We start from the raw sequence: 10,744 nt of genomic DNA, 5'->3' as shown, positions 1-10,744 counted from the left end.
CATCGAGCTTGGCGTTCCATGCTCTGGGCGCCTAGCACAATCCATACAACGCCTTGCACAACTTGTACACCGTGTGATTGTTGTTGCCATTGATGAAACCAGGCGGCTCCACAATGTAGACACCTTCCTTGAGCTTGCCGTTGAGGAACATTGACTTGACGTCCATGTGAAGGACCTCCCTCCATAGTGTACAACCACGGCTAGAAGCAGGCGCACCAACTCAATGTGTACCACTGGTGCGAAGACTTCATCAAAATCGATTCACTCATGTTGCACGTACCCTTCGGGACCATTCTTACTTTGTGCTTGATGACAACATTGTGTTCATCTTGCTTCACTTTAAACACCCATGTCTTGTAGTAATTGATGGAGCTCATCTATTCTAACATGGTGCGGTGCCAACACTCCTGCTGCTTAGCTTTGCCAAAGGGTGCTGACTCATCGGCTGTGGTGAAGAGGCCGTTCGAGTCAATCTTGTGCAGCACAAACCCAAGTGGCATCGTTGGTCTAATGTCACTGTCAATCATGCGAAGCTAGAGTAGGGCATCGTCATCGTGATCACCATCGAGGCTTTGTGCCAGGCGAGTGGTAGCTCCCATTGTGGCTGCTGCAACTAGTGGCACCGCATTGTCGACTGGTGCGGCTTTGTTTTTAGAGCGAGCATCCAAGTACTCGATAGTGAAAGGCTCAGGTCTGGATGACATACCTTCATTGCCTTGATTTGTCCATCCCCATTGCACCTCCTCATCGAAGACAACATCGCGTGAGATATGTTCTTGATCGGTGGCTGGGTCAAAGAGGCGGTAGGATTTGCAGCCCGACTCATAGCTGAGGAAAACCATGGGGACGTCATGGTATTTTAGCTTCTTCAAGTGTAGCTTGATGTTCTTGACGTAGGTGATACAACCAAACGTGCGGAAAAAGTGTATCGTAGGGATCTCACCATGCCATGCCTTGTACGGTGTCTTCTCATCTAAGATCCTCATCGGTGCCCAATTCAGAATGAAAATGGTGGTGGTAACTGCCTCCCCCCAAAACCTACCAACCACACACTTCGCCTTCATCATGCTACGGGCGATGGAGATGATCATTTGATTCCAGTGCTCCACCATTTTGTTCTATTGGGGGAGTAAGGTATCATAAGTTGTCGTTGAATGCCTCAAGTCACATAGTACTCTTCTAACTACATTGACGTGAATTCACTGGTGCGGTTGGTGCGTAGAACTCAGAGCTTACGCCTGCTCTTCACTTTGGTGTTGGCTTCAAAATGCGCGATCACCTTCGATGCTTCGCCCTTGGATTTGAACAACATGGGCCACATAAAGTGACTCATGTCATAAACCAAGAGGAGGAAGTATTTATTCTCATCTGGGGTGACCAGCACAATCAACTCACATAGGTCGCCATGGATGAGGTCAAGGGAAACTTTGGCATGGTGATGTGCCTGCAGAGGAAACGGTGAGCTTCTCTATTTTCCTACTAGGCATCATGCGCATACCTAATCGATCTGCTTGATCGGCAGCAGCCTATGCACCATACTTTGTTACTTGAGCTTGTAGAGTGCCCTAAAGTTTAAGTGTCCGCACTGGGCACGCTAGCGCTACACCATGTCGGATCTTCGTGCGGCAAGGTAGATAGGCCTAGTGATGTCGAGCTTGATGATGTACAGGTGGCATAGGGAATGCCTCACTCTTGCTGGCAATTGTCACCATTGATCGAGGATTTTCATCACTCCGTCATCGATCATCACAGCATAGCCCACCACATTGAGCTGCCCGAGGCTGATTATATTGGTCATCAGCTTTGGGGTGAAGTAGACCCCGGTAAGTGCTCGGTGCTCCCCTGTTCTGCAGGAGAAGATGATGGTGTTGCGCCCATCGCCGAAGTTCACCGTGCTGCAAATTAATGTGTCGAGCTCAAAGAAGGCTGACTTGAAGCCAGCCATGTGGTTGGTGGCCCCTATGTTGAGGACCCACCATCGATGGCTCAGCTGTTGCCTAGTTCGGAGGAGGACCTTCGCCTCATTCATGGTCACGTGGCTGCGTAATGGGGTCGGTCGAGAAGCTTAGCGCGGTGAAAGAATCACGTCGGCTTGGGGAGTGGTTGTGGCCATCAGCAGAGTTGGTTCATCATCGTCACTGTTGACAAGATCAGCCTGATCCCACCAGGGCTTGGAGTGGTAGTCTTTGGTCCAGTGGCCACACTTGCCGTAATTCTAGTACTGGTCTCTAGGATTGTCATGTTCACTAGCCTAGGTGCCTTTATCAAAGCCGCCATCACATGTCCCAGTGCCACACCCACATCATCCTCTGCCTGATCTTCCTCCGTTGTTGTCTTCGTGCTTGCGGAGCCTGTCCTACCATTCCTCTTCAGTGAGAAGTAGACGGCCGCTGGCATCCACTCGGCCACCGGTGCCGGAGTTGAGGCCGAGCTTGTACCGTTGCTGATGAGCCCATGGCTCCTTCAGATACAATCAGTACTACTAATATTCCTCAAATCATACAAGGTCCAATTACAAGAGCACATGCATGACAATTAGACCATCAGGTGAACTCGTTTCTCGCTGTTCATGCTTCCTTGGATGAGTTACTACTAAATTCTTGTGATATTTTGTTACTTAGGAACATGGGAGAAACACCACAACCTTACCCGAACGTCACCCCTCGAAGGCTAAGTCTACTCGAACTCGAGGCCGAGCTCTAGTCGTGGTCGAAGTCGTGGTCGTGGTCAAGTTCTAGGACAGCACGTCAATAAAACAGGCATAACTCTTGCATGCGGAGTCCAATTGTGGTGTTCTTGGACTCGTTGGAAAGCTATTGATGAGACCTTTTCAATGGATCTGATCTCACCCTTAGATTACTTATAGATTAATCAAAGTTATTAAAATAAGGTGCTGTATCATCATTTTGGGCCTTGTTAGGTCTTGTAATCATGTCGGGGACGGAGTCCAGGTTGTGCATGCCTCTTTCCATGGCTGCACAACCCTAGGTCGACTTCCTCATGTCCCTCCTATATATACACAGCAGTCATCGTAGTTTAGTCTTGGGTTTTGCTTAGATTATTCTGTTCTATATAGTTTCACCGCTTGTTCGGTTTGTGGAATCCCAACTCAAGCACTTCATTGGTAATTAGTAATATTCAGATTGCATCTACCTATTTTTGCTTATTTTCTCGATTCGCTTGCAGGAAAAGCCTTCTTGGGGAGGTCAACCGCATCTTGGCACGGTTGATAACCACAATAGTGGTGTAGTGGTTGCGAGGGTTCTCAATTTGTTCTGTTCGGAGCCTTTGGATCATCAACATCAAAGCTCCACCAATCGACTTATCATATTACCTTTCAGAAGATCGGACAAATGCGCATCAAGTGGTATCAGAGCCTCAGTTGCCCATTAGGTAATCTCAGTTATCCCCTTTGTTTCATCATTTTCCATTACCTAAAGTCCAAAAAAGTGCCCCACAAAAATATTTAGATCTTAATTTTTCCGCTGTCCAAACCACTTTGTGCCTCCGCAATTTTGTTTTCAGTATTCGTGTTGTTAAGTTTGAGTCCATCGTTGGTGCCTTTGTTGCTGGTTTTGGTTATTGTGTTCTAGTTTCTAGTGTCGAGTCTTTGCTAATTTAGTCGTCGAGTTACTCGGCTTGCCCTAGTCTGCTATAGCCGAGTTTATGTCCCCGCTCGGGGTCCGACCACCCACTTGGGGTTTCGACCAAGCACTCCAACCACCCACACTCCGACCACCCACTCGGGGTTCCGACTAGTCACTCTGACCACCCACTCGGGGTCCGACCAGGCACTCCGACCAACCGCTTGGGTCCGACCACCTAGTCGTCGCGACCACCTAGTCGGAGTAGCCCACCTTCTCGGCTCTGACCACCTAGTTAGAGTCGCTCACCTTCTCGGATCCGACCACCATAGCCGAAACAGAGGTAGCCAAAATTCAGAGAGAGAGAGAATTTGTGACCCACATACTTCACTGGTCTTAGAAAATGCAGTAGAAGAGTTTTGAGTTTGTGTCACATTTGCAAAAAAAAGAGAGAGAAAAGAAAAGCAAGCAAGAAGCAAAGAGTGCAAAAAAAAAAAGAAAAAAAGAAGCAAGGAGTGCAAAAAAAAAAACAGAGAGAATCAGTTTGTATTGCAAATTTTTATTCCATTGTGCTTGTGTCTGATATAGTTTTCGGCTTACTTGAGCTAGTTCTAGGAACGTGTTCGGACTAGCAACTGTGACGAGTACAGTGGACTCTTATTCAGCTTTGCTATTCTGATTTCAATTATTGCTATTCCTTGCTACAAAATATTGCCTATCCAAGCTACACCTTCTCTCGATCAGAACGGTTTTCTCCCCTTGCAACTACCTCAGTCACACCCGATAAAGTATCATGAACCAGCCACCGGTTGTGCCAACTGTGGTGATTGGTAAGAACACTTGGAAGAGTATGGTAAGATGCTTGAGAGTGTGTGACTCCACCTCCACCATCTAGTAGTTGATAGGGATATCTTTTGTTATCTTCTATCTGCTACTAACCATGGTAGGTGAAACATCAGATGCGAAAGACTGTGTTTTGAGGGAATAACTCACAATGTTGTTGGATGATTATCGACAAACTATTAATAACGATATTGACAAGAAGCTTGCGGTAACCAATACCGCATTGCAACGACTCAATGAAAGGATTGCAATGCTCAATAGACACTTTGATTGATTGGTTAATCCTCCACCGAACAATGGTCGAGTGGATCCTCATGGTGCAGCCTATGAACAAGTGGAGTCTGTCACGGATGATAATATTTTGAGACAAGAACGTGACACCTTTGATGAAAGACAAAGGAACCGATTGAACTTCAACCGTCAAGGTATGAGAGGTAATAATTTTCAACAACATAACCCATGTATTAATGACGATCCATTTGCTCAGGTTAAGTTTATTATACTATCTTTTGAGGGTGCTTATGATACTGAAAGGTATTTAGATTGGGAGATGACGGTAGAATAGAAATTTAATGCTCATTTAGTTCCTGAAGTGCATAGAGTTAGACAAGCCACTAGTGAATTTAAAAAATTTGCAATCATCTGGTGTAATAGGGTATTGTCGGTGAATCAGGGACCAGGGGTCCCTGAGTTCCGAGGCCAGGTCAGCAGTTTGCCACGTGGTGCCCTCCTGCGGGGATCATCTCCGCGAGGTACGAGAAAACTAAGTCCTGGGAGGGAGTGCTCGGGGCCATGAACAGTGGTCCCCGAGTACCCGAGTTCCCCGATGATCTGCGAAGACCAAGTGCCGAGAAGAGAGTGCTCGGGGTCATGAACAGTGGCCCCCGAGCACCCAAGTCCCCTGACGACCAGAAAAGCCAAGTACCGGGAAGGGTGTGCTCGGGGCTGCGAACAGCAGCCCCCGAGCATCCGAGTACCCCGAGGACCCAAGGGAGTTAGTTCCGGGAGAGAGTGCTCGGGGCCGTGAACAGCGGCTCCCGAGCACTCGGTTCCCCGAGGACCTTAATAGTCAGTTCGGGAGAGAGTGCTTGGAGCCGCGAATAGTGGCCCCCGAGCACTCGGTTCCCCGAGGACCAAGAAAGGGCATATCCGGAAGAGAGTGCTCGGGGATGTGAACCGTGACCCCCGAGCACTCGGTTCCCCGACGGCATAAGAAGTCTTTCACCGGTGGCCCCCACAGAGGTCCAGCGGTGAGGTGTCAGCCAGTGAAAGGCCTGATACCGCATTTATGAGGGCGTGTGGCCTGTCACTTCCAACTGCTCCAGCCACACTCGGTGTCAATCCTTGCCATATTCTGGCAGGAGGACGTGGGGACATTTAATGCACGGGTCCCATCCCGCGTCATCCGGCGCACCTCGAGATAGCATCGCGAGGCCCAAGGTGCCCCGCATGCCGCCCTGCTGTGTCAGACGTACAAGACCGGGCAGGCACGCCGGGCCGTTCGGTGGCTGCCCGATGGGCCCTCTTCGTGGTGCCCGTTGCAGAACGCCATCATGACGACCGAGACCGGGCTGGGGGTGTGTTTTCAACCCCCCCCCCCCGGTCACTTCGCGCAGCAGCCCATAATGGTTGCTTTTCCATTTATGGTGCCTTGGAACTCGTGCCCTCCCTTTCGGGACACGCTACCGCCAGCGAGTATTTAAGAGGAGCCGCGGACACGGAAAGACTCTCTCTCTGAAGACCCCGAATCCAGACACATCCGAGGCTGGACGAAGATCGAAGAACACTCAGTACAAGCACAGAAGCTGAGGTCACCGAAGAACAAGGAGCCCGAAGCTCTAGGATAGACAAACATTCTTATTCAGAATCATCCCCCCGACCGAATCTCAAAGGGAGTCCCTCCGGATCCCTGTTTTAGGAGTTCACCCTCCGACAGCTGGCGCGCCAGGTAGGGGGGTTGCATCCCTGAATTTGTTTGTTTTTCCTGCAGAAAAAATGGCAGGTGGCCATCGTCTCCAACGCACCGGCTCCAGCTCCAGTGAGGAAATGAAGCCCCTCGCACAGGAGGCCCCAGTCGCTGCTACTCCTCAGCAGCAGCCACGATCCGCTCGCACGGCGCTCCCCTCTCATGGGGACCATGGCGTTGGGCCCAGCAGGGTTGCCGCCGCCGTCGCTAGCGTATCGCCTAACCCACAGCAAGCGGCAGAAACTCCTACCGCGAGGTCCACGTCTGGACAGCACCGGGCGTCATTGCGGCGCAAGCTCGCCTTCAGCGATGCCAGTCCCGGGAGTGCGCTGCTTGCGGCGCAAGCTCTCCTCAGGCATCCGCCTATCCCGGCGGCGGGGGAAACCCCAGAAGGCCGCTGGCTCCAGGAGGTGCCCGCCTTGGTGGGCATGGCTCACCATCAGGTGCTGGCCAAGAGCTCTCGCGCTACCTCCCACCGCGGCGCAACCAAGGTCGGCCCATCCTCAGGTGGCGGCCGAACCGGTCGGGGGGCCTCCAAGCGGAGTGCCGCCCCCCTGGCCACTACCGGAGCTCAAGACCTCCGCTTGCACCTCAATGAGCAGAGGGCCGTCGAAGACGCGCGTGTTACCCTTGAGCGCCAACAGGAGTCCCGGCATGAGGCCGAGGCTGAGGACCATGCCTCCTCCATGCTGACCCATGACCGCCGGGGCTCCCTGGCTCGCCGGCGTTCACCGCCCAAGGGCGTTGCCCGCGCAACAGGGTATGGCACAGGCTGCGCCCACCAAGTTCCGGCCAAAACTGCCGGAGAAGTACGACGGGTCCATCGACCCCGTCGAGTTCCTCCAAATCTACACCACCGCTGTCCAAGCGGCTGGCGACAGTGAAAAGGTGATGGACAATTATTTCCATGTTGCCCCGAGGGGCTCTGCCCGCTCTTGGCTTATGAACTTACCCCTATGATCCATCGGCTCATGGGATGACCACTGCCACCAGTTTGTGGCAAACTTCAGGGCACATTCACACGCCCCGGCCTGGAGTGCGACCTCCATGCCGTCAAACAGCAGGAGGGAGAGACGCTGCGGTGCTTCATACAGCGCTTGAGCCAGGTCCACAACACCATCCCGCGGATAACCCCTTCACGCTATCATTGTCGCGTTCTTGCAGGGTGTCCGCGACGAGAGGATGCTCGAGAAGCTGGGCATGCACGAATTCGAAACCACCGTGGAACTCTTCGCGTTGGCCGACAAGTGCGCCAAAGCGGTAGAGGCTCGGGCGTAGCATGTTCCGCGCCCTGAGCATCCCGCCGCCGATCAACCAGGTCCTTCCCACTCTAACAGGCGGGAAAAGAAAAAGAAAAGAAGGCGCGAGGCAGTCCCTGTCGTGCCGGCCCAGGGCCCTGCCCCTGGGCCAGCCCAGGAGCCTGAACGCCAGGCGGCCGCCCACAGAAGGCCCACACCCGCAAGGGCTCCGGTCCGAGCCCCTTCGATGGCTTCTGCTCCCGCAAGGGCCCCCACTCCTGCGAGGCCCGAGCCGGGGAAGTGGTGCCAGATCCACCAGACCGAGTGGCATGACTTCACGGAGTGCCGCACGGTCAAAGGTCTCATCGAGCAGCGCCAGAGGGATCGCGAGGAGCCCCGCAGGGGCGGCGACGACAGAGCCGCCCCCGACAACCAAGAGCTCGGCTTCCAGGAGCCTGAGCACACCGTCGCCTTGAACGACGGAGGCACGTACACACCCTCCTCCCGCCGCAGCGTCAAGACCATGCGGCGTGAGGTGTGCTCGGTGACCCCGAGCATTGAGGCCGCAAGGCCCCTGAAGTGGTTGAACTCCCCGATCACGTTCAGCCTGGCCGACCACCCTGCAAGTACTGCAGGCATGGGGCGACTACCCCTGGTAGTGTCCCCCACCATCTGCAACATAAAGGTCAGCAGAGTGCTGATCGACGGGAGTGCAGGCCTGAACCTCCTTTCCCGGGAGGCCTTCGAGAAGCTGCAGGTGCCTTCCAGGCGCCTAAAGCCATCTCTCCCCTTCTACAGGGTGACGCCCAGGCACTCCCTGCCCCTCGGGCAGGTCGAGCTGCCCGTAACATTCGGGAGCCGGGATAATTTCCGGACGGAGAACTTCATCTTTGATGTCGTGGAACTTCCCCTCCCCTACAACGCCATCCTCGGGCGCCTGGCGCTCGCTCGGTTCATGGTGGTCACCCACTACGCGTACCTCACAGTGAAGATGCCGGGCCCTGGGGGCCCCATCTCCGTGTCCGCCGAGATCGGCAGCGCCGTCTCCTGCGCCGAGCAGTTATACTCGGCCTTGGTCTCAGCTCGGGCCGAGGTCGAGGGTTACCCAAGGGGCCCGGAACCCTCTTCATCCAAACCCCGACTCGCTGCCGATGCCTCTATTCCCACGAAGGAGGTCGTGGTGGGCGAAGACGCTTCCCAGGTCGTCCGAATCGGCGGTGACCTGGGCAGCAAATAGGAAAGCGCGCTCGTCGCCTTCCTCCGAGCTAACGTCGACGTGTTTGCATGGTAGCCATCCGATATGCCTGCGATCCCTAGGGAGGTGATCAAGCACCACCTGGCTGTGCCCCCGGACACACGGCCGGTGAGGCAAAAAGTCCGGTGGCAGGCGCCCGAGCGCCAGGAGTTCATCCGGGAGCAAGTAAGTAAGCTCCTTGACTCCGGCTTCATCCAAGAAGTCCTCCACCCTGAGTGGCTGGCAAACCCAGTCATCGTCCCGAAGGCCAACGGCAAGCTCCGCATGTGCGTCAACTACACCGACCTAAACAAGGCTTGCCTAAAAGATCTTTTTCCTTTACCCCGCATAGATCAGATTGTAGATGCAACCGCGGGGTGCGATCTTTTATGTTTTCTAGATGCAAACTCTTATCATCAAATTCGCATGGCCGTAGAGGATGAAGAAAAAAATTCTTTTACCACTCCGGTGGGGACTTATTGTTATGTATCGATGCCATTTAGTTTGCGCAACGCTGGGTCATCTTTCCAGCGTGTTGTGCGCATTACCCTTGATTTGCTAGTTGGCCGCAACGTCGAGGCTTACATCGATGATCTCGTGGTCAAATCCCGAGACCGCGCCACCCTGCTTGAAGATCTGGCTGAGACTTTCAACAGTCTTCGCACAACCCGCTTGAAGCTCAACCCCGAGAAGTGTGTTTTCGGGATACCTGCGGGCAAGCTCCTCGGTTTCTTGCTCTCTAGCCGAGGAATCAAAGCCAACCCAGAAAAGATCCGGGCCATCGAGTAGATGCGACCCCCGGCTCGACTCAAGGAAGTTTATCGCCTCGCCGGCTGCATGGCGGCCCTCGGGCGCTTCATCTCCAAGCTTGGGGAGCGAGGACTCCCCCTCTTCAAACTTCTAAAGAAGACCGGTCATTTTGACTGGACGCCGGAGGCCGAGCAGGCCTTCCGCGATTTGAAGAAATATCTTACCTCGCCGCTCGTACTGGTGGCCCCCTCCGAGGGCGAGCCTCTACTGCTCTACGTCTCGGCCACTCCTCAGGTTGTGAGCATGGTACTGATGGTGGAGCGTGATGAGTGCTCGGGACAAGGAGCTGGGTCCCAGCTCCTAGCCGCCCCCGGGCAGTCTCCAGTTCACCCGGCTGCTCCTGAGCAGGGAGTCGAGCCCGAGCGCAAGGCTCCTCCCGTGCAGGGAGTCGAGCCCGAGCACTTGGCTCCTCCCGACCAGGAAGTCGAGCCCGAGTACTCGGCCAGCCCTGACCACGCCACTGAGCTCGGGGGCTGTGACAAGCCCTCGGGTGAAGCCGCAGTTCGGGCCCGCCATGTACAGCGACTGGTGTACTTCGGAGCCCGAGCACTTGGCTCCTCCCGACCAGGGAGTCGAGTCCGAGTACTCGGCCAGCCCCGACCACGCCACTGAGCTCGGGGGCTGTGACAAGCCCTCGGGTGAAGCCGCAGTTCGGGCCCGCCGTGTACAGCGACTGGTGTACTTCGTCAGTGAAGTCCTCCGAGACACCAAGACAAGATATCCCCAAGCCCAGAAGTTGCTCTATGCCGTGCTCGTCGCTTCCCGAAAGTTGCACCACTACTTTCAGGCGCACAAGGTCTCAGTGGTTACCACGTATCCGCTGGGGCCAATCCTCCGGAACCGAGAAGGCACTGGGCGCATCATCAAGTGGGCGGTGGAGCTAGCGGATTTTGATCTGCACTTTGTCAGCCACCAGGCGATCAAAAGCCAGGTGCTCTCTGACTTTGTGGCAGAGTGGACGCCCGTCCCTAAGATCGACCAAGAAGAGATTTCCGCATATCCCGGGCACGATGCGCCCGGGTACTGGATTATGCACTTCGACGGTTCCCTCACGTTGAAAGGCTCGGGG

This window comes from Phragmites australis, chromosome 22, assembly GCF_958298935.1.
Source record: "Phragmites australis chromosome 22, lpPhrAust1.1, whole genome shotgun sequence".
NCBI lineage: Eukaryota > Viridiplantae > Streptophyta > Magnoliopsida > Poales > Poaceae > Phragmites > Phragmites australis.
The sequence above is the reverse complement of the archived record's forward strand: the minus strand, read 5'-3'. Positions refer to the sequence as shown.